Genomic DNA, 26,366 nt, shown 5'->3' on the forward strand with positions numbered 1-26,366 from the left:
TGCCTCATGGGAGAATAAATAATAGATTTATTCTGCCTTATTCAGCGGTAAGTCTTCTCAGATTTGGTCAGTTTAATTCATGCATGACTTTTACCAGTTTTTGCTTTTACCGGGTTTTGTTTCATACAACGTGTGGTTTTTGCCTCATTGTTGTATGTGGTTTAGCCTCTGATTGCCCACTGTTTTTTCATGAAGTAAGCAAATCACTTCCTTACTCCAAAGTCAGCAAGTCACATGACCACTGAATTACAACCAGCTCATTTCATCAAGTTCCGGGCTGTATGGCCAAACCCTCTACAACAGTTAAAAATTTCATGCGTTCTTTAACATGTATTTGGAATTCTGCTTTATGGCAGCTTATTTCTCTCCAGCTATTACTACCACCCAGAGTGGAAAAGCGTGGAGAAACAGTGACCAGAAGAAAATGTTTAGCAACCATTAGATGAAACGGCCATTTGTAACTGGAGGTGTCACAAGGAAAGCAGCGAACCCCATGCCTTCATACAAGTTTATTTCTGCAGACTCCTATGAATCTGCTTTGTTTCTTGAATGCAATGTTTCCTGGTGTCTCTTAGGTGCTCTCTTAGGTGGCTTCTGAGGCCTTAAGATCAGCCGTGATTACCTGGCTCTCTGTATCTTCTGCTGCATAAATCCACACCCTGCACATCTCTGCATTAATAAAACAAACACGAGTACCACAGAGTTATCTGCACTAACTCATAATGACCAGAATGCTGTGTTGATCATCCTTGCCTGCAGCCCAGCAGCCTGCCATGCCAAACTCTCTCACCCCACCTCTTTCGCCACGCGCTGTAAACCATGCCAGCCTGATTACACCAGCAGCAGATGAGCAAGTGTCAAGAAACGCGTGATTGATACAGCCTCCCGAGCATCTGTATCGATTAGGGACAAACTCCAAATAATAACCAGGGCATTAGCGGAGCTCCCTCACTGAAAGGGCGCCAACTGTGACAAACAGCCATGGAGGTCTTCCTCGTCACGTTTGGGTTGAGCCCTTCGGCGGAGCAGACGCGGCGCAGCCTGCCAGCTTAGCGCCTCCCTTAATAAAGATGACTCGCCTCATCTCGCAAGGCAGCAAGCCTCCACCGAGCTTTCAGAAAATCTAATTATACCTACTTACACTGCAATTTCCAGAGAGTTTAGCTAGCTCCATCTTGCCTTCACACATTAGTATTTCCTGGTTATATAAGTCTTCCAAGCAAGCTTTTGGAGGCGATCTAGGGGTAACTCACTTGTTCCAATGCTTTCCAAACTGAGTTTCCTGGAATCTCGCAATCTCTACACCACGGCCGCAGTCGGAATGGAGAGGAGATGATTTGTCACTTGCGCGGCATGGGTGGTGGAGGCCCGGTGCTGAGCCAGGCATCCAGGCAGAGGCTTACATCACTAGCGGCGTGTTCAATTCAGCTGCCCTCCGCTTCACAGTCCGAGCGCGGGAAAGTTAACTCATTGCACGAGGCTCTGGCGATCAGGCACTTTGCAACACGTCACCATGGTCCTTGCACCACTGTCCATCCAAGAACAAATGTGGCTCTGATGATGGGAAATGCATACCTTAAATAATAACACTTTTCTTCAATGATGGTTAATTGGAAAATATTTTATAACTTTGTTTGGTCTGTAGCTGACTTCAAACTAGACAGCATTTTTCCACATATCATATGGACTTTACACAGAGGCACAGACTCTGCCCCTTGCCTTTAGAGCCAGTGAGATCCCAAACAAGACCACCGTTAACCTCTGCACCTCTGAAATAAAAGGCCTTTCATACACATACATTAATGTAAATATGCTTGCGACACACCTCATACATTACCTTATTCTGTGCCCATTCACTTTCAAGGCTAGCAGCTAAAACGCACACCTCATTTCTTTGTCGGTCCAAACATGCATGAAATAGCATATTTATATCTCACTGGACTTCTGGAGTACACATGGTTGTTTAAACCGCAGGCTTGAAAAGCAATCATAAGAAGCATGCCTTCCTCACCCCAGGCCTGGAGATGTGGTTTAACCAGCAGGACTGCAGATTGGTGTGTGCATTTACATCAGCTCCTCTGAAGTCAACACCAAGAGACTGGTTAGAAATATTCTTCAGAAGCAAATTCTGTTCACATGGCCTTTATGTTTGATATTATCCAACTACAATCCTGTTTTGCATGTACAGGTGCTCCCAGGTTTTTAGACAGTAGTTTCAAGCATGGTTTAAAATATTAAGTCTGTGTGTAGCTTTTACTTCAGGGCCAAACAGAGGTCAGGGGTGCAATTAAACGGGCAAGCCTTTTGTGGTAATTGTTGTGTCTAGAACATGGTGTGTTGCCCTTCAGCTAATAAACAGAAGAGCACCACTCTTCAGGGGTTTTTTTGTTTTATTTTGCAGCAGGGCTTTGGATTACAGGGCCACAGGCAGTCAGAAAAACAGAGAGATAGAAATAGAGACAGAAAGAGAAAGAGAGGGTTGCAAAGAAAGAGAGGTGGACAAAAACAAGGAGAGACAAAAGAGATACTGAAACAGATGAGCAGTAATATCAAACCCTTTGTTCAAATGGAAAACATGCTTCATATTAAAGGGACCGCTGGCCTTCTGTTGTCCTGTTAATTAAAAACGCAGAAGCACCCATGTAAATTTACAATCATATTTGTTGCATATTCAGAAAAGAACATGCAATATGTTTTAGGCAATATAGAACACGTCACAAGCCAAATGCAGCATTGTACTGTAAAGTCATATACGAAATACTTGGTTTGAGCAAGTCATTTTAAACCATTACATTTACTAATTCAAACTGTTTAAGCATAAATAATTCCCTAAACTGAGGATGAACACATATACTTACTGTTGCATAAACATTAGTATTAAATAACTAATTGTAACAATTTATCATGCTATACTTAAATAGATTACTAGTAGAAATAAAATTAAATATTCATAACCATTGATTATTTGATGCCTTTAAAAAAACATGCTACTTAAATTTACAGAAGAATCTACCTGCCATAAAATAATACTGTATCCTTATTACCTAAAAACAACCCACGATTATTTGTCATACCAACATACTTATCAATAATCCCAAATACTTACAAATGTTGTTGCGTACCTGAGGCAAGATAATGATGGACACACATTGATGGTACAATGGAGGAGACAATCCCACCCTAATATACACATAAGAGTCACTGGAATGCAATGAGGCAGCCTCAGGGCTACATGGTGAAAGAGACTGGCCACCTCTTTGAAATGTCGTTTTATGGATAGCAATTGCAGTAAGGTAGTTAGCGGTGTTTTCGAACTTTCCGTATTTATGATTAATTGCAGAGTAACGACTACATGTTAGACTAACTTACGACACTTTCTGCACAAAGCCTAATGCACAGCCCTTGACATCAGTTCACACATTACTGTGCTTTGTTTTACCCTGATAGTCAATTTAATGCTAGTTTCTCACATCTAAAATATTGTGGGTTATGTGGTTTAATAATGAGGAAAATGTGTTTAGTAATACATAATCTTGAAGAATCTTGTCTATGACATTGGGACCATCTGAAAAGCGCATAAAATAAATTTTGATTAAATTAGTGCATGCCACACAATCTTTACATATTCTTTTATATATTTATATATAAATATAAATGTATATATTTGAACAATCAAATATATGCCAAAATATATATATTACTTAAAATAACAATATAAATGTCATGATCAGTCCCTCCTATCTTCCGGGTTCCGTGTTTTCCACATCTTGTGGTCTTTTTAATTCCGTTCCATAGTTTCGTTTTCTCCGCCCCTCGTGTGATTTTCAACAACTGTCCCTCGTTTAGTTGATTGTATTTAAGACCTGCCTTGTTGCCTTAGTTTTGGCTGTTCATTGTGCTTGTTGACTTTGTGCATGCATGTATATTCGAACCGTTAAGTTTGTACTCTGTGCTTTTGTGTTTCCCAGCCTTCGTGTTTCTTAGCCCAGAGTTTTCCTGGTCTTTTGTTAGAGCCTGCTTCCTTGCTTTTTGTTGTTTGCCTACGTGTGTTTTTGTTTGTTAATCATGTATCCCCATACTCTCCGCATTGGTAATGTGACCCTGGACCGTTATACCGACTATATCTTGCTCTTCTCCACACATGCGTCCGCCTCCTTACCGTTCACCGTTACAATAAATTTTTAATTTTTTGTTAAATGTAAATTTTTTATCTTATGTGGTTCCAAATGTTTGCACTGTTTAAGTTTTATTAATTCTTTTATTAAGATGTACTGTTGTACAGTGTGCAAAATAACTATCAGAGTTACACTTTGCAATCCTACTCTATGCAAAATGGGCTCCCTTGTAGTCTCATTAAAATGTAATGCACTGTTTATCACACTTGCTTATTATCTGTGAAGCTAGACACAACGCCTGCACTTGACAGTCAGAACCACATCTAGACAGTTGGAGCTGCATGTAGAAATACTAATCAAGCAGATCGCTTGTTGCAAGAGATTGTTGAGCCTCGCAATAAGTGATTGGCTGTGGGTTGAAAATGCTGAAGTGCTTTGCTGTGAGACATCACACAAGGGGCAATCCTTAAGAAGTCAAGGGTAGACTGAAGTTAAAGGTGGACCTATATTTATCCTGTGGGATTTCCAGATGCAGACTGAAAAAAAGGTGAAGGGTAACCAACCAGACATGTTAATGAACTGGCCAAAGCCATAGCAATCCCAAGTGACAGCAACTTCATGAAGAAGGAACATGAAAAGCTCGAGAAATACAAAGGGCTGAAAGGAGAGCAAGAAAAGATGTAGAAGACAGTGGTGGTAATCGTTGCACGAGGGGCTGCGACCCCCAAACTGGGAGAATGACTCCAGCAGATCCAGGAACAACATCCTTGAGTGCATACTGCAAAATATATATACTCTTGCTAGTTTAACAAATGGCCAGTGTCACTGTGACTAAATGATTTCAAATCATCTGCACTGCAGATATTACGAAGTTATAATGTCTTCCAAATTCATGTCGCTCCTCACAGAGATCCTTCATGATTGCTTTAAAGTTAACGCCTCCCTGTTAAAACCCTCACTCTGTTAACTGGTGAAAAGCTTTCGCTAATGCAGGCAGCAGCGGAGGCCATCATTCATTCTGTAATTAAAAACACTTCGGTCTGAGAATGGCGAACACAGTTGGGCCAACCTGCAACTCTGCTGAACTGAGCCATCTGTACTGATAAGAGTGGAACAGACAGAGGCTGTTCAAAAGTGCCTCATGCCCTTCTCTCAGGACCCATCCCTTAGCAGGAGTCATCTCAGAATTGAGGGCACAAGCAAGAAGACCCGAACCCGAGTCAGGCCACCCTGCTCCAAGCATGGGCACGGTGACAGAAACTGGAGGAAATCTGGCTCCATATTACACACATGGGCATTTTGGATTCACCAGTATGTGAGCAGCCTTGCATCCATCTCAAATTGTTTTGTATGTTCAGGGCTGCTCATATCAGGTCAGTCTAAACTGCACAGTCAGACCCTCTAACAAGGGGCTTAGTACCAAATTTTGGGCCCTGGGCACAGTAGTTTACCCATGGCCCCTTCCCCACCTGCAGGGTGGTGGGGGAAATGAAACAACACGCAGAACATAAATAGACCTTCCTTATTATTTATCTTTATAAAAATTATATTAAAGATTATAAAAATTAGCAACCAAAATCAATCTATTTCTGAGACTACTGAAGGGCCCCCCCATCCAAGCAGGACTGTGGGTAGTCAGGTCCACCAATTACTCACTGACTGACACCTCTGCCTCTAATGGTGGCATGACTGTTGAAAGACAGAAGTTAAAAAAAAGCCACAAGGGTTATGGGAAAATGGTGCTTCTTGATGGGAACAACCATGGAAAGAGGCCAAACCACTGACAAATGGTGCAGCCAGACCTGTTTGTACTCTGTCTGAAGTAAGGCGTGTGCCTCCCTGACTCATTAGCACTTGGCTTTTAGCAACAAACGCCCTTGTCGTTCACCCCAGCCCATTGTGTACACCATCTTGGCAATCCTATAAATTGGGAGCTGATTGAGCACAAGTACTGTCCATCATGCTCCCACTGATAGACTGCTCTGCTAGCAAATGTAGAAAGTGCCGGAACTGAGGCCACAGGCATATGCGATGAGATACATCTGCCTGCCTTGGCTTCATGAATTCTTCCCAGGGCTGTTAATCACCAGCCACCTGTAGAGATGTGCTAGGGCTGTAACTCTACAGAAAGAGTAAAGAATCCTGTTGGCCTGGAGCTGTATGGGTTGAGGCTACAGGGAGCTAGTACATTTTCATTTAAAATTTCAGCATTTGGCAGATACTTTTTTCAAGAGCAAATTACATATTTATCGAGATGACAGTATGTGTGCTCCCTGGGAATCTAACCCCTGGCCTTGCTGTTACCAGCACCTGGCTTTACTTGCGATACCAGGAGAGCTACAGGTTCACTAGTACCCACATATTCTGACTACATGTCAGAGCAGAAAATTTTACCTGCCTTGGCAGCTATACCAACATTGCAACAAGCATTCACATCGCACCACATCCCGATCCTGCCTTGTCTGCCGTAGCCTGGCCATCCTCGCCTACAGCATGGAAGCCCCAAAGGAGCAGGGTAAGTGAATCCAACAAATAAAAAAATAAATTAAAAACAGCTCTGTCCCACCCCACCCCCCCCTCACTTTCCTTCTGAACGCATCGGTCGGCATGGTTGCGGAGTGATTTCCCCACAGATTGCCTGCGTCGGAGCGGCAGTTCGGTGGAGGAGGAGGTCTGGCAGGCACCGCTACTCTCCCTTCCCACGCTGAATGACAGTTCCGCCCCTGGAGTTAATGTGGCAGGGAAGCAGCCAAGCGCCCGCACAACAATGCCGAAATAAATAAACAAACCGGGCCAAGCCAGACGTGATCACCAGACACTGGCGAGGAGTGCTCAATACCCAGTTCTACACAAGAATGCGGAAGTCAAGGCGGTGGCAGATATGGTAAATGCCCGAATGAAGTGACAAGATGGGGACACCTTCTTGCCTCTCGGAACTATGCCGAGGGCCTTTGATGGATTGCGGTTTTCTGCCCGAGGGGAGGAGTGGGTAGTGTCGGAGGTCCTTTGTTCTGAGCCTGGATCTGACGGGTCATTGGCTGCTGTGGCTGGCCGGGCTTGGCGGCGAGGCCCGGAATTTCGCTCCTGCTGCAGAGATAAGACGCGGCACCTTTGACAAAGTTGAAGGGAACACTGCCGGGCATTTGGGGAACTGACCTGCTGTAGGCAGAGGATCCCTCTTCTCTCTCTCACTCCCCTCGCTACTTTACTAAACTAAAGTCTTTGGGGTGTAATGCAGTGTGTGCTCAAGCAAATATACAAGAGACTAAGAAGAAACATACCGACTTAACTTACTAGCCAGAACCGTTGTCACTTCAGAGTTCATTCCCACTCCCACTCTCACTTCCAACCTTGGGCCCAACCCAAAGGCCGAGAGAAGCTTTTGGCCGAGGGCCCTTGGGCTGCAGGCCAGCCAGCTTTGTGGAGCAGTTTGTCAGCCTGGCCTCTGCCATGTGCTGGCAGTCACACTAGGCGCAGTTCTGCCTGTCAGTGGGGTGCGGCTCTGGAATAGCAGCGGCATGCCAGGCCAGGGCATTGCTTACCCCTTCCCTGCTACCAGGATGTGGGCACTGGGGGTGGGAAGGATGACACTGCACTCTGATCCGTCGCCACACTTCCTCCCCGGGTGCACGGGCCGCTTCCAGACCGCCCGTGGCAGCATCCAGCAGTGTCACCTCAGTGCCGCTTGACACACTACTGTCAAACAGCTGCTCTCAGCTCTCTCTGCAGCATACCACTCTTGGGTTTTGTTTTGTTTTGTTTGTTCCCACCCCATGTCTTTATGCATTTATTACATCTTTCATGTGTCTCTGCCACGCTTTCGCACTCCCTCTCTCACTTCGGCTGCTTGTTTGTTCTAAAATTCTAATCCAATTCTAATTAATAATTTTAATTAATGTATAATATTTGTGACTGAAATTCAAACAAAAAAGTATTCCTGACACTTGTAAAAAATATCTCAAAAAGAACTTGAAGGCGATCTTGAAAGTCTACATAGGCAGGCTTAATCATCTCCATACCCATAAAAGATTTAAAGATTTGCATTTCCAATTTCCAAAGCTTTCCATAGGGCAAGTAGTAATATGCCAAGCTCCAAAATTTGCATTAAAGTGCAGCTTGGTTTGTGTGAACTATCATGGATTGTGAAAAACAGAATAAATATACTCTGAATATACTGGCTAACTTATGAAAGAGTTTCTTAAATCTTCTGAATATCTCCTGTTTCTTTGGAATCTTTATATTATATATATAGATATATATATATATATTTGAAAAATTTGAAAAATACTGTACAGGTTAGCAAGGAATGCACAGGCTACAGGTTGATGCTAGGAATCTTTTAGAGATTATGCAGAATGTTTGGGTTTTTATATATATATATATATAGTTTCTCTGGAAATTTGACTGACATTTTTACTACATCCTATATATATATATATATATATATATATATATATATATATGTGTGTGTGTGTGTGTGTGTGTGTGTATATATATATATATATATATATATATATATATATATATATGTGTGTGTGTGTGTGTGTGTGTGTGTGTGTGTGTATATATATATATATATATATATGTGTGTGTGTGTGTATATATATATATATATATATATATATATATATATGTGTGTGTGTGTGTGTGTGTGTGTGTATATATATATATATATATATATATATATATATATATATATATATATATACCCTAACATTCTGCATAATCTCTAAAAGATTCCTAGCATCAACCTGTAGCCTGTGCATGCCCTGTAGCCACTACAGTATTTTTCAAATTTCAGTGCTTAATTAATTCAGGTATAATACACATACAAAATGTGCATGTTGCCAAGAGACTTGGCTGCAATTGGTGATAGTGTGTAGCCAACTTGAATAAGCACATATTGATTTACCACCAGCCGGGGCAGCGAATACCCCTTTTGTTACTCCATGAAATGTAAATGAGTCGCCAACTGTGAATTTATGCAGGAAGTCTGGCAGACCACTGCTGTTTCAGCAGTTGCTAACTTTGCCTGATGCCTCGTTTAGCTTACTGCTCTGTTGCAGGGAGAAATGTGTTATTTTCTTGGTTTGCTCTCTGTGTTTCTGTCTTTTTTATTTTACAGGAAAAATACATATAAAACAATATTTCTCAAGGGTTTCTTTAATAAACAGTGAAAGATAAAGTGGAAATCTTAGGTTTGCAACAGTTACCTCAATCTACTATGAAATAGACAGTATATACACAAAAATACACCAAATTACACAAAAGTACTTTAAAAATAAAAATATGTGAGACAGAGTGTATCACATTCACACAAGAATGGTAAAGCCAACAAAATGTTCTGGATTTTATTATGAAATTACACAAATTTGTACCCCCACCCCCACCTACCAAGGTGACCAAGGACACAGATGCCATTTTCAGGTCAACAACTACACCATACATACAGTGAAGTTGCTGGTTCTTTGGTGGGACAGAAGCTCCAAATACATCTCAATCCACAATTGAACTGCCTGTTCTGAGCTCAGCCTGAGGAGGCTTGGGGATGTTGCCATTCAGAATATTTCTTGTTCCCATCAGGAATGCAGTGTGTCAGTTATATAATGCAGATGGATTTATTCATGGTTGAGGCCCTGTACCACAGCTGAAAGTGTCTGGACACAAGTACTTATCTGCTGCCTAATTTGACAATGGTGTCGTGGGAAGTCTCAGTGCTGGCCCTGGTAGTGAAAGAGGAAGAAGGTCCCGCATTTGAGTGCTTGAAGGTCTAGATTTGATTAGCAAGATTTGGAGAGCACCTCAACTTCAGTGCACCATCTGTTGTTTATTAAAAAGCAAACGCCTCCACCTTTGGTCGTGCTGTTACATGCAGGATGTCTGTCCACATGAGAGACAGAGAGTCCCCCAGCTAGGATAGCTGTGTCTGGGGGACATGGGCTTGTCCAAGCATCCATGAAAGCAACTTACACAACAATACTCTGTGGCCCGCTAATCCAGCAGGGAGCTCATCTGTTTTATTATGCAACAGCTGCACTACAGGTGCACGATACTGAAAAAAGTGCCACATTGTTTATAAACATAGTAGTGACTCCCTGGTGCATAATTTAAAATATAATTTTTAAAAAGAATGTCCTGCATTATTTTATTAAATATTATTTATACTTGTTGGCTCATGTGAATGCTGTGAATCATCAACACACCCGGAGAACACTGTGTCTGAGATGGAACGCTCATCTGCTGTGTCCGAGATTGAATAATCTTCTGCTATGTCTGAGATTGGTCAGGACGTTCAGCTCAAATGAGGATGATTCGTCTGACAGTGAAATGGCATATTGCAGGCTTCTGCAATATCAGTTCTGCAGAGGCCAACACTGTATCGACTGACAAACGATGCATCGTTTGGGCCTGCGCTGCACATTGGGTAATATGATGCAATGCACTAGCCTGAATGGGCAGCAATTAATTCATGGCATGAACTACCTCCATTTCCGTGGTGCCTTGGAATACATTACTGCAGTCCTGATGTACCACTGCCAATCTTTTGTTCTCATGACCTCCCCTGTGCTGTCTGAGGAGCACAAATGTGTAGAGAACATCTGAGATGTCGGGAAGGTCAATTAGCAAACTCAAAGCAAAGGGTACCCTGTCCAGTAGATCCCATCATTAATGCCTGCTCCCGGCATTGCTAAATGGCTTTTTCATAGGCTATTACACGGCTGTTCCTATAGCGCCCCTTTTGCTCCTTTGATCAAGAGCAATGACATGCAAATAAACTTTCTTGTTGCAAAATAATGAGATGACATCAATTTCAGACTGTACAAAGAGAAAGAAATTGCATCAGTTAATATGAGTTAAAAGCTTCTTCATTTCAAAATAGTTGGATAGAGAGAAGAGGGGAGACGGCTGCTTGTCTCCAAGCCCCGCCCCGTGACGTTACCATGATAAAAGTCATTCTCTATAAATTCCGAAGACGCAGAAAACCATTCCTTTTTTATTCAGAGCATGAAGTTCAATCCAGAATGTGAGGTGTGCTTCGATCTGTCCTCGTGTTATGCATAACCTATCAGACCGCCACAACAAAACTCCAAAGTCCAAAGTCATTAGGTGCGAAATGAAAGCCACCCAAATGTCATATGGCCAGAAGGTTTTGATGCAATTGTGTTGACCTATCACATTAGAGATAAAGGCGTCGTAATAAGTGTGAAACAGGGCGTGAGGGCTATAATATAGCCTAGTAGTTAATACCGCTACATTTCAGTGTGGAAATGCCCAGCAAAAGATGATGAATGTTCATCCTTTTTTTTCCAAAGCAAATGATTAAAACCTGATTAAGTGCCATTCAGGGCCCCTGGGAGGGAGGGACAAAAATATGCTTTGTGCCACAATTTCTATGGCAACAAAAATAAGTTATTAAACATGGTCTTATCATTCTGAGAGCTTGTTGTAACGTAAGGAGGCTAAGCAGGATGCGGGGACAAGTTACGTTAAACAAACACATACGTTTATTCACACAGAAACCAAATACGACGCAGCAATGGAGCTAGCGTAACATCAAACACAGACAGCAGAACCATAGGGGTTTATATACATACGGAAATGAAAAGCAATTACAAACAGGTGTGACACATGGGGGGGCGTGGCCACATGGACGAACACACACACACACACACGGAGAGACACTTGGGAGGAGGGGCTGTACCGTGACACTTGTACAGAGGTGAAGAAGCATCTAATGAAAGTGTCAGGAGTGTTTTTCAGCTTCTAGTTCAATTGTTCAGTATTTTGTCTCTTCTCTAATATATATAAGTCAAGAAGTGAATGTGAACATTCTGAGATGTTGACAGTGCTGACATCTTTTGCTTAATGAGCGAATACCATTAATATTTCATTCTAAGACAACTTTATTCCAGGGACGGTTTGGTAACACTGGAATCCAGCTCAATCATCTGTATGGAAACTACTTCTAAAATCTAATATGTCCTGGTGTGAGGTTTTCAAATTCCAGTCCTGGCTGGACACAGTACTGTAGGGTAAAGCGTGTCTCGTATTCAGACAGTGATTCGGGAGTAACAAGCAAAACATAAACCTATCATGTTGAGTCTCCACAATTTGAGGTGGAGTACATTGGTCTATATACTGATGTCTTACACTGCAGAGTAAAAATATTTTTTTCAAACTTTCATCATCTGGAATATTCATTACCTGGAATATTCATTACTTTTGATCTTAATCTTAAAATGAACAAGAACTGTCCAATGAATTATTATACTTTTAGTTGTGCCTATTATACGCTATTAAATCTCTACATATAGGATTTTCACCTATAAGACTAACATTGGCACTATTCTGAAGAGGCATTATTTCAGTGATCTAGCAGATTTCTTTCATTTTTTGATCATTGTTTTGACAAAGCACATTTAGAGAATGAGTAAGAGGTTGTGCACTCATAGGACAGATCAGCACAACACTCACAGCCAAACATTGTCTTTTATTATAATCAAAAAAGAATTACCGCCATTTATTAAAAATCATCAAGCTACTAATTTGCTGCAGAAGCCACGTGACTGCATGCTTATTAAAATTCAGCTCTGAAGTCCAGCAAAGATGACTGTCTTGAGTGATTGATGGCTCCAATTTACTCCCACCTAATGTCAGATATTAAATTCTGAATAATGCATATAATTCACTTTTCAGTAATATAAATGTGCTTCTCAGAATAGAACAACACCCACATGCCTTCATTTAAAAACCAGCCCAAGACTTGACTGGACTACCTAGCAGAGTGTCCCCGCCAAACCACACAGTCATGAGCATGGTAAAAGTGATTAGGTTAAAGCAACGTACATGATCTACAAATCTTATAGTTGATCTTGGCGGGTAACAACCCCCCCCCCAAAAAAAACCCTCTAATCACTTCCAACACCACACTACTTACATTTCTTTCCTCCTTCACAGAAACTGGCAGAGGGCGACCTAGATTGCTTTGCTGCTGATTGTTAAGCTGTTCTGGAGAACATTAAGATGTTCAGTCATCTGTTGTCTGTAGTTGTTTCTGATCAGCCGAAGGCAGGCATGGGTCCAGCGCTGGACCTCGGGGTACTCATGCTACGGTTGGCTGGCTCCTCAGACTCCCCTCCCCATAACCTCCCCGCCTGGCACGTGTCAGAGCATCTTCTCTGTTCCAACGCGGCTTGCTCATTTCCACTTTCTCTGATTAACAGTGTATCAACATAAGAAATGTAAATCAGGTCACAGCCATAACAGTCTACGTAGGACTTAGAAATGCCAGTTGTGTGGGATGAATGTATAATAACAGCTAGAATAAGGGTCTAAACAATTCCATGCATTCTCCCCTGCAGGTATTTAGCATGTGCATAACTTTGTTGTTGAGGTTACTGAAGGTTTTTTTATGGTCTTAGAGTCAAATGCTTCCATATGCTATTTCACCTTGCCGACACTATCGACCACATAAATAACAATGAAATTGTTTCAACTAATTCACGGCTCATGGGGGCAACACATCCAAGCATGCAAGACTCTCCGTCAACCCCAGATCCGCCTCCAGGCATGTCTGCCTTACAGAAGAAGGACAAGCCAATCGAAGTCCACTCATTCGAGCTTGTCAGCCGTCAGCTCGCCATTGCTTTTATTGGCTACAGTGGAGTTTTTCCTGAGTTCGTGTTTTACTCATGTCCTGCTGAATGGGTGCATGCAGGGTGTGCAGTCAGCCATGCTTTATGAAACAAACAACACAGTGGCAGCAGTAACGGACCCATGGGGCCATTCCGCTGAGCCCCACCCTCTCCCCGAGCCACACCCACCACCTGCTAGTGCAGTTATAATGTGTGCGGTTACTGCACAGATGCACGGTGAGAAGCAGGGGTCTCTTCAGGTTGGGCCGCATGACATGCCCCCACACAGTCCAGTAACGCGTCCCGTATCCGATCAACAGCCGGGTGGACATCGCGTAGAATTCCAACAGCATACCGTCCTAGCTGGTCAAGAACACACGTCAGGCCACGGCAGCCCAGGGAAGGCTGCGTCTCACCTGAAGCCCTCCGAGCTTCTAAATTTGGCCTCTCTGGCCTGCTTGCATCCTTTACTTGGTGGCTCTCTTGCTAAACTAGGCCATGATGCTGATTGAAGCCAGCAGGCATGGATGCTGCTTTGACTGGCGCTAAAGGAAGAGGGGAGTCAGCATCAGCTGGACGTGGGCACACCCTGCTGCACCTTGCTAACCTGGCTATAATTGCTCGACTTACTGAAGCACCTCATTTTCCATGTGCACTAGATTTTTAGATTATTAACGGTAGCCAGGCATTGCCATCATCTTACAGCACTTCCACGGCTAATAGAGGAAAAAATCCTATAAAAATATTTCCTACAAAGCCCCATATGAAAAACAAACTACCACAAAGGCCTCGGGGTCACTATATATATATATATATATATATATATATATATATATATATAAAGTATAAGTCATTATAAGAAGATATATGAAAGAGCCTCCTCTGAGACAAAGCAATAAGCCACTGCTTACAATGAACCGTGGGCTTTCATCAGCAACGCTATCTCAAGCAACGGTAATTAGCTGGCAAGAGACTGCACATCTCTGCTTTAATTCCCCTGATTGTCACATTGATTGTTTTATTCCTCTGGAACAGACAGAGTGTCATCAGAAAAACCTCCAGGATAAGAGGCCTGCACTGTGAGATGTGAGGCAGCGAACGGCTTTGTCAAGCAGAGAGAAGCTGCTCGATAGTCAAGGAAACGCATGCCAAATTCTCCTGGATTTTGACTTTTGAATTCCATGTTGTTAGTTGGGGAAAGTAAAGTCTAGAGGAGGTGCCCTCAGGCAGCTGGTTTGAAATGAAGAGTGCCAGACTCGTTTCATGACTGCAACACTGGTTTTAAACACCAATATTTGCTATTTAAAATTCCCTCCATATACCATACAAAGAATGGCGTGTAATTTACCCCCCCCCAAAAAACCCCTCCACAGCGCCTTATTCACCAGTTGTAGATAGTACCAGATGGGCTAAATTCAATAAAAACGCAGACTGAGACCATAATTGGCTTCATATTCAAATTGTGCATGGTGGGGTGGAAGCTTAGGATCCAGTTGGGGATGTCTGTTATTTCTATTATCCTGGAAATTGGTGTCAGGCACATTCAGCATTCCTGTCTGACCTAGCAATGTTTGGTAAAACCTTCCTTTAGGACTAATGCTGTGCAATGAATGACCAAACACAGGCCTACACACTCACATCTATCTAGACTATTATAATAAGAATAAGAACATAACCACGCATTATTCACAAACTGGATATCTGCAGTATTGCACACACTAGAGTAATAGAATTTGTGTCCTTGACTATATTTCATAAACATATGCATACCCAGGCAAGCATTCTTGAATCACAGCTGGCTTCAACACATGAAAATAATGATTAAAAAAAAAACAACTAAGTAAAACTATCCCTGTAATCCAGCCCCCCGACCTTCTTTTGATACAACACACAGTCTGATCAGCACACATGAACATTATTCAATGTGGGGAAACTTATGTTGCAAGACACAAAACAGATTGCTTCGATTTCTGGGCAAGCAGCCATGTTTCCATTGATTTTTGCCTTAAGGTCCATAAACTAGGCCACGCTCTAACGTAGATTAAAGAAGTGAAGAAACTCCTACTTTTGTAGAATCTCAGACTGCTTAATCAAATGTTATACCAGCATTGACTGTACGCTCCTTATTCTGTGCATGTGAAAATGGGCACAGGTCTTTTTCAGGCCGTGTCTGGGGAGACGTGAGGGAGACTCCCAGCTCAGAAGGGGGTGAGATACATTAGCAGCTCGATTGTCCACTACCCCTGTTGCCTCATAAAGCTTTGTAATTTGCAAGTGCCAAGAGGAAACTGGAAGCTTTCCAGCAGCAGGTCCCCTGTAGACATTCCAGTGGCTAGGATTCAAAGCAGAATTAATACACACTGACCACTGAGAACTTACTGAATATCTATGGATTTGGCAAGAGTGGCATACATGGAAAACACAAGAGTGTACTGAATGAAGGAGGCTGACTGACTTTGATGGTGCACTAGTAAGGGGATTATGGCTCCAATATTCAGACAGGCCTCTGGAGAATATAATCTGCTTGGCCTCGGATGTGACAAACAGGGACAAGGCCCTGCATTATCTCCAAGGTCGACCCGATTCCAGTCCTGAAAAGAAGTGTCTTACCAAAGGAGCCAGAGTCACCATTACAATCCTTTCTCTGGCTTATCACTGTCTGAACACACTCATTTAGACAAAGGCCAGGAGAACAGACCCAAATTCTTTCTCTCTGTTCACTATGCAAGTGCCGCAGGGGAGATAAATTCAATAATCATGCTGTTCCCACTACACAACATCACCACTCTGACAACAATAGCACTTTTCTTGTCAAATTCTCAGAAATAGAGGAGAGATGGACAGCTATTGGCAGTAGGCAGGGACAACAGGGAGAATGTAAAAGGCATTTTTGTAATTTTATCACACAATGAAATTAAGGGACAAAGGTTAAATGCATTTTCTCCCTCTGAGATATCTTAATTCCTCATTTTAAAAAGGTACCCGATTCTCATAGAAGGAGACAAATTAACACAAAAAATATAAATCAAGCAATTATTGAAACTTAAGACATGTTAAAATGGCCGTTCATTTATTTTGATATCTGAGTTTACACGTGGTCGATTCATGTATCCTGAGTATCAGCATTATAGATGGCTAGAGATTATCCACATAAAAACAGGTGCAAATGCACTCAAGACATTTAAATCAGATTCGCTCAAATGTGGCCTGGGGCGCATTTTAGTTAGATGTTATGGTAGTGTAAATACATCCACCTCTCCACACCACATTCAACAACCAAAACTCCACTCACTACAATACATCACCGCGCACGTGATCCATGAAGGATAATCATGGAGGACGCACACGCTCTGTCCCCAGGCAAAATGAAATGCTTATTAGTCATTTGGACCAACACGGCTTTGCACAGTAAATTACAAACAACTACAGAAACCAATATTTGAAGAAATATTAACAAGCTGATTTGGACATTTTATGTCACAAAGCAATCAGATTTCAAAGTGATTAACTGGAGATGCATTTGACTACCAAGCGTAGATTCATATAGTTAATCTTATCAGGATGCAATCCACATACCAGTCTCATTAAACAAACAGGTGTAAACAGGATCTAAGACATTTGTGGCAATGTCTAATCACATCAGTTTTTAGATTTTGTGATTCCCCATGCAATGTTCATACAAATCTCTTACACCTACTAAAGCTACACTTAATATTTTCTCTTGATGTATGTCATAGGTTCTTTTAATAAATAAATAAAATTCACCAGGCACTGCGCTTCAGTAAGTATCTCTTCCATGTGTAATTCGAACATTAAAACATTTTTTAAAAAAGCAATTAGCATCTCACAAATATAAATATAAATATAAATATAAATGACAGCATGTCATACAGTGTCAGAAACCACATAAGAAGTTCTGTCTGGAGATTACATGACAGCTCAGCATGAACTGAGGCATGTTGAATATTGATGATTTTGATGTGTAGTTTACAGAACACTAATTAGCAGACATACGCTTCTCTTACCTGTCAGCTGCATTAAAGTCCTAGCTTCCAAAAATAAAGACATAGAATTTGAACACCAAATATATTGGGCTCATTTGCTGCATTTGAGAAAAAGCTGAAAGCCGTAAACAGGCCAAGCTATTCCTTACATTAAAGACGAAAAATAAAAGTAATTCGACTAAATGAGGCTTTCACTGATTGTCCAGGTCAGCAGTGGAATAACAAGAGCTGATGCAGAATCACTGAGGCCAGTCGTGCCGTCTGACGCGGGGCTCTGATGCACAGCCAGATCTTACAACGCCATGGCAGGCAACTCAAGATATGCACAGTAGTCCCTGTCAAAACTGTCACTCTTTATAACCTTTTGAACGAGTACTAGGAATAACCCATCCTAAACACGCGGTCTAAACAACTGAAAATGTTTTTTGTTTTTTTTTCCTCACTTAATTTTAATTGCTTGTACACTCAGTAACAGGTATGATGGGCAGGGCACCTCTGGGTAACTCTATTATTCTTCTTTCTCCTCTTCATTTGCAATTCATTGCAAGCTGAAAGGTAGCTGGCCCTTCCTGAGGTGTACACTGCACACGGTCAGGATGGGTTCGTGAACTCAGAAAAAAAAAAAAAAAAGAAAAAAGGTGAGAGGCAGAGATCCAAGACAGCTGTGTGTGACTGGGACTCGTATTCCATATTTTCCTGCCAACAAACAATCAAGCTTTGTTGCATCAAAGCCTTAGGCCTATGTGCCTGTGTCTAACGTAAATACAAGATGACATCATCTGAGAATCTGTGGGGGAAAGCCCAATGCTGCTATTTCAGAGGGCGATGACTGGAATATGGAAAAGCTTTTTGAAAGTTCTCTGAGCCGCCTCCCCCTGTGTGCAGGGACCACTGGGGGTCTGCACCGAATCTGCGACGCCTCCTTCGTCGCATGGCTTCCCCTGTTTCTGTCACCACGACAACGCCCGTCATCGACTTCCAGCAGAGCAGAGTCATGAGCCCTGCCTCGCTGGTGGACTGATGTCATGGTAACAAGGCTGCAAATGGTTGCCACAGTTTCTATGCCGACTGTGCCTGTGACGTTCTCCCAGTGGTCAGCAGCCTCTGGCTGACGTAGCAGTATTACGAGCCCCCACCCCAGTTCAACCCAACCCAACCCATGCCTGCACCTGCCCCGGGCGCTACCTGCCATCTACCGTGTCTATCCATGATATACTGTGTATTTTCTTGCCACTCACCTTGCATTTACAGGTGGCAGTGATGTGTGGTTCAGTTTCCTGAGCAACCACGCACCTGGATATAGTCAGGCTTTTCTACTTCTACCACTGCTGACTGCCAACTGCTGCTCAGGCTGCCTCGTCTCCACGTCTACACGTTGCGCTCAGAGCGATCCCCCTTTCCGCACTTCAACGGGGAGGGCGCGAATGGGACCCAAAGAGGACAGCACAAGGCAAAAGGTTGGAAAAACGGCTCCGTCCACGATAATTACAGGATCTGGAGCATGGCTCCATGGTTGGCTTCCTGTGGGCAGTGGGGGGGGGGGCAGGGTTTGATCAGCCAGCTCGAGGGAGCTTGAAACCTGCTGCCTCTGCCCCAAGCTGGGGAGTGAAGGCTAGGGTTAGACTAAGGGAGTAGAGGGGCTCCTTTCCCTGCTGGCCTGCTGCTATAATGTTATTCAATCAATTAACCTTCCAGCCCTGTCATTACAAGCTAATCCCAGGCGCTTTTCAAGGCAAAAAATCTGACAAGAGCTTTCAGCACTTGCATGCAGATGCTGATTAACAACACAAATCATGAACCCTCATCATTATCCACATAGCAACAATCCAACTCTTACAACGTTAAGATTACAGAAACCAATGATGTCAGACGTGCTTAAAGGTATAACATATAAAATGTCAATGTAGCTTGAAGCTACTGTTTAAAATATCTGCTGGGGCCCTCATTTCTCTCCTACAGAGCAGAACTCAAGTGCCAATCAGTGACCTCAAAGGGGTTTGTTATTCTCCAATGGCTACACATTTTCTATAAAGCTAAAAATAAGATTCTAAAAATAGAAGTCTTGAGAAACTCTTTCTTCCATCAGGCAGGAGAAAAAACTGGCCCATTCTTGCTGTAGGTTGCTATGGCAAACATCTATGACCTATAATTAAAAGGTGTTTCTATTTTAACATGACATAGATATGCACTATTTCAAAAGCAGTTATTTGACAGTTTACTTATATATAAGCTTAACGGTCTGGCTTGGGAGGAAGACCACTTTGAACGTGAGGTCAGGATGAAGAGCTCATACACAATCAATCGGTGTCCTGCATCACTGTTGACATAACACACTGTATGTTCTTTATTCTTACATCTCCTCATCCTCCAACTAAAAGTCAATACACTCACACGCACGCACGCACGCGCAGACACACACACACACACACACACACACACACACACAGCCAACAGTGACTCAGCAAAAGAGAGCCAGTTGGTTACTGTGTCTTCTAAGAGCCACTGTTTTATACAAAATGAGAACTAAAAGGTAACATATCAGAAAAGCATTTTTTTTAATGTTTAAAAGACTTCAGCTTTGTGTCTCTGTGGGCAAGTAAGGCCTTGTCTGATCCCATCAAAACACTGAGCACACACAGGCTTTTTATAGAGCAAACATAAACAAAATGCTAATGTATTACCAACACACAAAAGGACCACATTACACTCTTATGAAGTCAAATAACTGGGCCTGTGCATTTACTGACTTCTTCCTCTTGAGAATTTCTGTACATCGCTGAGGTTTTATAAACACAAGAGTTCTATTAAGTAAGCCCATCTCACAGTGAAATCAAGTGGGGGATTAGCACCTCCTCACAATCAAATACTTAATTTCACGCCTAGGTCTCATCCAGCTTTTATAAAACAATCCTCAGAAATGGAAGTCTTTCAACCATGATGGAATCTGGCATCTGTAGCAGCTTTGTGACTCGAATCAAGGTAAAAGTTGTTAGCTGCCAATTTCATTGAATTGCATTGAAAGCTGTTTGCTACCCATTTCATTAAATTTCTCTGAAGGTTGTTAGCTGTCCATTTCATCCACATAAGATGGACTCTTAAAAATTTTGCATTATGAAAAACTTCCAGTGCTGAATATGTTCTGTCATTTTCAGCAAAGTTATTTCGGCCAGCAAGGAATTAGTTCCCTCTAAGGTCTCTGTTAGGGTCAGAAAGCAAGCTATGCTGTAAACTCAGTGAGAAAGGCCCATCAGAGACATGATAAAACAGCAGACAGATGCCTGCATAATGTTGTGTTCTCCATAATGTGCAAACAAATTGAATTGTCTAGAATAAAAAGCTTAAATAACAGAGAAATTAAATGTTTTCTTACTCTTGTGCTATCCATATTATTTCCATATCAAATGGCCTTTATACTAATAGCATGATGCTAACTCTGGAATGCAAACTTGGTAAACACTGTCTGTGCTCGCAATCTATGGTTGTAATTACATTATTCAGTAAGACAAAAGAGAATTTCTTCCTGTGAAAAGATGTGAGTAAACAAACATGCATATTCTAGATCTGATTGGGCTACTGAGGCACATTTTATAGTCTGCACTTTCAATGCAGTGTATACATGTCAATTATGGCCAGATAATGAATGGCCCATCCACAGCACAGTAAAGGGTGCCAACTGTGCATTATACTGGACTTGTCCACCCCTCATGGAAACTATGATCTCCCTTCAAGCCTAATAATATAGCAAAAGATGACAAATTAAATGTGTCAGTGCTCACCAATGGATAAAGTTTGTTAGCAAGAGATATCAAGGATTGACAGCCCATTAAGACAGGTAATGTACAGATCTGATCTCAAAAAAAAAAAAAAAAAAAAAAAAAAAAAAAAAAAAAAGATATGTCATAATACGATTGGTTAAAACCATTGCTCTCACCTGGAGCTTGATGAAATTAATAATTCATCACATGAAAAAATATGGTTGTCTGCTTTCAATTAGCAGGTCTTCTTCTTCTTCCACTTGAGTTAGCCTTTCGAGCCCTTAATAACGAAGCTAATTACTACTCTAAAACAGTGTAACATGTGACAGCCGTAATAAACATCAATGGTTGACCATAATAATTGCCCGAGTTACGGGAACCTATTTGGACTACTGGGGCTAATTACATCACGGCGCAACATGCTGGGAATTTGTTGCTTAATCCAGAAGCGTGTGTGCACGCCTGGTGACCTGGCTACAGAGTTGCCTATTTCCCATCAACAGGGACTGAGGGATGTGCACGAAGTCCATCTGTTAGTCTGTTAGTCTGTCTTTGCTATCCGGGGAAAAACTCGCCCGTTGTCCGTCCTTGAACACATGGCGATTTTCTAGCGCTCTGCTTCGCGAAAACGTGACGGTGTGGAAGACAATCGAGAGAAAGAGCTTTTCTGGCAGCCTATTTACCCACACCAGAAGCTACGGTGACAATTACCCAAAACACAATCTGACCAAGTCGTCTGGCACAGCGGATGTAACTCGGAGGAAGAACAGGGCCCATTCTTTGCACTACCTCCACTTTTGCTGCCTTTAATTAAATGACAAAAGCACCGGGCCCCGTGTGGCAATGTTACAGACAGCTTCACTGAGGTAATACTTGTAGCTGTCCATCAACCTGCCATACGTTGCGCGTTTCCTACGAACAAGGAAATCACGCGTATCATGCCATTCATCGTACGAACAAGGAAATCACGCGTATCATATCATGGCCTCTGACACAACCCCATCATCCCTTCATGTATTTCCATGAACTTAATCACACACTTCGGTCACTGAATTCCCCCACAGATACGGTTGTGTAAACAAATCAATCTTCCCTGCCAAACCTCAACCGACTGCCTGTTTGGATCAATGAGTAATCCCAATGCCACCTGTCCACCAACACAAGGTACCACTCACACAGCTACCACAGCCTCTTTTTTTTTTTTTTTTTTTTTTAACAACCAAGAGCTACTGGCCAAATACCAATCATTCAGTGTATAAGCCCATATGAAAAGACCTTAAAGTTAATATGTAGGGATGATGGTCTCCTGATTTAAAGTAGAGGTTTAGAAGTAGACACTGTTCCTTGTCATCAATGAGCGCAGATAGGCTTCCAGATCCCCTAAATCTACAGCCAGCCACCTATTGACATGGTCTCGCGTGTTAACGGAGCTCTGATAGGCTTACCGTTCATATTTGCTGTCTGTTGTTTGTGAAATGTTACGTCAATGGCCAAGAATAGAAATTTTGAACAAGCTTATTAAGTGAAGAAATCACTTCACCTTGCTGTGCTGAAATGTCAGACTGTGAGGGTAGCATAAATAAACATGTTCAGACCGTTTCTTTATGTCACTTTTTTTCTTTTCTTTATTTCCTGGCAGTAGTTTTGCAGAATGCATTGCAATTGGTCGTTATTGTCTCCCACCATGGGAACATGTATTGCACACCCGACAGATGTTAAAATTGTACTTTATGACTAGGCTCTTATTACAACAAATCGTTTTGCCGCTGTCCTAACATGGTTTTTAGAACTTGGTAATTCGGCGAAGTCTCCAAAACCTGAGAAATGTTAGCTGTTAGGTGGGATTTGTTGAGTGCATCCATATTAACCTTTGCCTTACAGTCTCTCGTCAATAAAGGCGATGTTTAGCTACACAGTGAAAATGCAACGCAATTTGTTTGCTTCTTCAGGATTCACAACCCAATTCAAATTCGCCTGAATGGACAGCGAAGTCAAAAATGGTCTGCGCTGTCAAAATTGTGAATCCACGTTTATTTCGACCGTCCCAAATCTTCCAAATTGTCACGTTTATAATTGTTACTCTAACCAAATTAGCAGAATAAATACTTTATTCCATCTATACATTAAATGAAATCATTCTGAAACACGAGATATACTCGATTATAAAGCATTATCACGGTAAAGCACAGGTGGACCAGGACTGCATGACATTGCACTCACCAAATGAGGTCCAAAAAATAACGCTCTCCTCTCCCCCGCTTTCAGTCCGAATTTCCGTCGCAAAAGAAATGTGCTTTCATGCCCCACCGAGGGTTGGAAAAATAAACCATTCGCTGGACGTCGGCCGAGCGAAGAGCACGCATCCGATGGGAAAGGAGAGCGCAACGCCTGCACAATGCGAGCCGGAATCGCTGTGAGGCGCACAGCGACGGAGGACGAGCCGCGAAGCTTCTCAGTCTGTCTCAGCGCCCTTTCCTGGGCACCCACATGGACGCAGAATTGCGACTGCAGAGCGCGGAGCGACATCTTCCGGAGGGTTGGGGGTCTCTTCGGGCACCTGTTCTGTGGCTGTGTTCATCGCATTGAGAACAGTCGCACTTTGACCGCAATAATTAGCGCATGATTTTTCTATGATTTTCGTATTTTAGTGGAAATAAGAATATAGTTAGGCAGGCAGATAGTACAAGCATGCTGTTTTTTTTTCTCGTTCACGCTTTAAAATTCTAGCCACCACTTACAATCCTAATTCATATGATTAAAAACAATTCATATGATTTTCATTTAGATTATTGACTATATTTAGTGCTAATAGGCTGTTGTGTCAGGTAAGCACTCCGCTGCCTTATTACGGCGCACTCTTGGCAGCGAACTGCTTTGAGTTGTGGTGACATCATTCTTTTACTCTACTTGTCTGAACCTCCGCCGCATCCCTTTGTGTTATGGCTCCCGTTGTCAATGAATTAATATCTATCCGTGACTTCCATATTTTATGGAATATCATATTCCATATGATAAATGATAAAACACATGACCCCACTCCTTTACGCATTGTTCGCGTTTAATGAGCATATCCGTATTGGGATATTGTCTTGAGGATCAATCCATTCAATAAACGGCAGACTTTGTGCACACCCTCCATTGTTCTCTGTATTCGAAGTTCCCCCTTCCACAAAGCATTACTTCATCCTCATACCTCACAGGCACGGGGTATGTTTTCTAATGGAGAAACGTCCCCTCCTGGTCACCGTGAAGAGGTACAAGCAGGTATTTGCTAGATTCCCTCATGGATGAGTTCCAATTTGTGCGTTTCCCCGCTTAACCGAGCCAAGCTTATGTGCGCTTATCTCAAACAGCCTCTGACCTCAACACTGCCGTGGCCTCGTGACTACCTATTAGTCTAGAGTACATACCATTCTGTCTGTTTAGCCATTTAGGTTTTCACAAGCCTACACGTTAAATCGAGTCGGCAACTATTGCTATGCATTCTGTTTTGTAACCAGTAACAAACGCTCCTAACGTAATTGTCAATAAGGCGTCAGTAACGTGACTTGGGCTTTGATGGTGCTAGCCTGCAAACTTGGTTTTGTTTTTCTGCCTGGCTGAAACAGCTGCCCACAAAGAACTTACAAATGAAGACAGAAATGATATGAAAACCAGCATTTATTTATTTAAAAATGTACTGTATGTGATTGCATATTGGAATGATGTTTAAATGATAAAACCTGGACTTTACCAAAGTTTTTTGAGATTCAGTTTAGACCATGGAGCATTTCTACTGGAAACGCATGGAGACTCAATAAACATATGACAGCACATTTAAGAAATGCGGCAGGATTGCAAATGACATCTGACATAATGCTCTGCACATAGGGAAACAAATGTAGCCTTCAGTTTGTTAATCTTGTTAAATTGTTCCTGCTAATATCAGTTTGACAATGAAATCAGCAAAATTGCAGCAGGTCCGAGCCTGGAGAATGCCCTGGCACTGGTGATAAGGAGGATTCACTGACTTAATCCTGAGTGTCCTCTGATAATTATCAAGCCCGGAAAACCAGGCTCCTTCCTGTGGGGAAACCTGTGGTAAATAGGAGCAAGCCATGAAGTTTGCAAATGCAGAGCTGACAAATCCAGCCACCACAGCTGGAGGTTTCTGCCTGGCTTACATACCAGTGCCTCCTGCCGCTCTGAGCTCCAGGCTGAGATGCACTGTTCCCTGGAATGGCTCTGTCCCAGGAAGCGACTGAAAATGTGAGAGATGAAATAAAGAGGCTCAGCTGAAATGAAGAAAAGTAGCATCTAAAAGAAGGACAGAAGAATGTTCTAAAAAAAAGTCAAATTCTGGACAAGGAGACAAGTTTAAGCAAGTGCTTTGATTTTTCTTTATCAGACACAGTTAGTAGGTAGGGCCTTGACTTTGAACACCTTTGTTGGCTGTAAGGAACTGCAAGACTTAAGGAAATGTTAGGAGCTCTAGATTGTTCTAGATTGAATTTCAGACAGGAAGTGTGTGTTATGAAGCACCAAGGTCATGTGGAGCAATTACCATGCTCTTCAGAGAGATTGCTGAGGACTTATCCTACACAGCCACTCATGTCTGCTTTCATGCTTTTGTAAACAAAATCCCTGATGCACTTTGATAACTGTGTGTGCTGTTGTTTGATCTTAAGAAGAACAAATCAGTGGATTGCAATGCTCAACATAGAGCTAGAGGTGTTTGGTACAGTAGCAGAACAGCCAAAGCAATTCCTACAGCATAGTCAGTGAGCAGTATCTGAGAGATCTTTAAAAGGTATCAGTGTGAATGTGAGTAAAACCAGATCAGTGAACATGCAAACAGGTTGAATCAATCAGAGAAAC

At 42.2% G+C, this 26,366-nt stretch overlaps 1 protein-coding gene across 6 annotated transcripts in view; it reads right to left on the bottom strand.

Moving 5' to 3' along the window:
• The window catches only part of ctnnd2a (catenin (cadherin-associated protein), delta 2a), a 186,434-nt gene extending 162,480 nt beyond the window's left edge, over positions 1-23,954 (bottom strand). For 4 of the 6 annotated variants that reach the window (XM_081717028.1, XM_081717046.1, XM_027004434.3 and 1 more), the window contains exon 1: positions 23,730-23,954. The gene's annotated coding sequence lies outside the window, so the exon portion shown is untranslated. Of the gene's footprint in view, positions 1-1,253; positions 1,555-2,011; positions 2,079-23,729 lie in introns of all 6 variants that reach the window. The other 2 variants (XM_081717032.1, XM_081717038.1) reach the window with 2 other exon arrangements.
• Between the last annotated feature and the right edge of the window lie 2,412 nt (positions 23,955-26,366).

This window comes from Electrophorus electricus, chromosome 1, assembly GCF_041902795.1.
Source record: "Electrophorus electricus isolate QZ-2024a chromosome 1, ASM4190279v1, whole genome shotgun sequence".
In the NCBI taxonomy this organism is placed as follows: Eukaryota; Metazoa; Chordata; class Actinopteri; order Gymnotiformes; family Gymnotidae; genus Electrophorus; species Electrophorus electricus.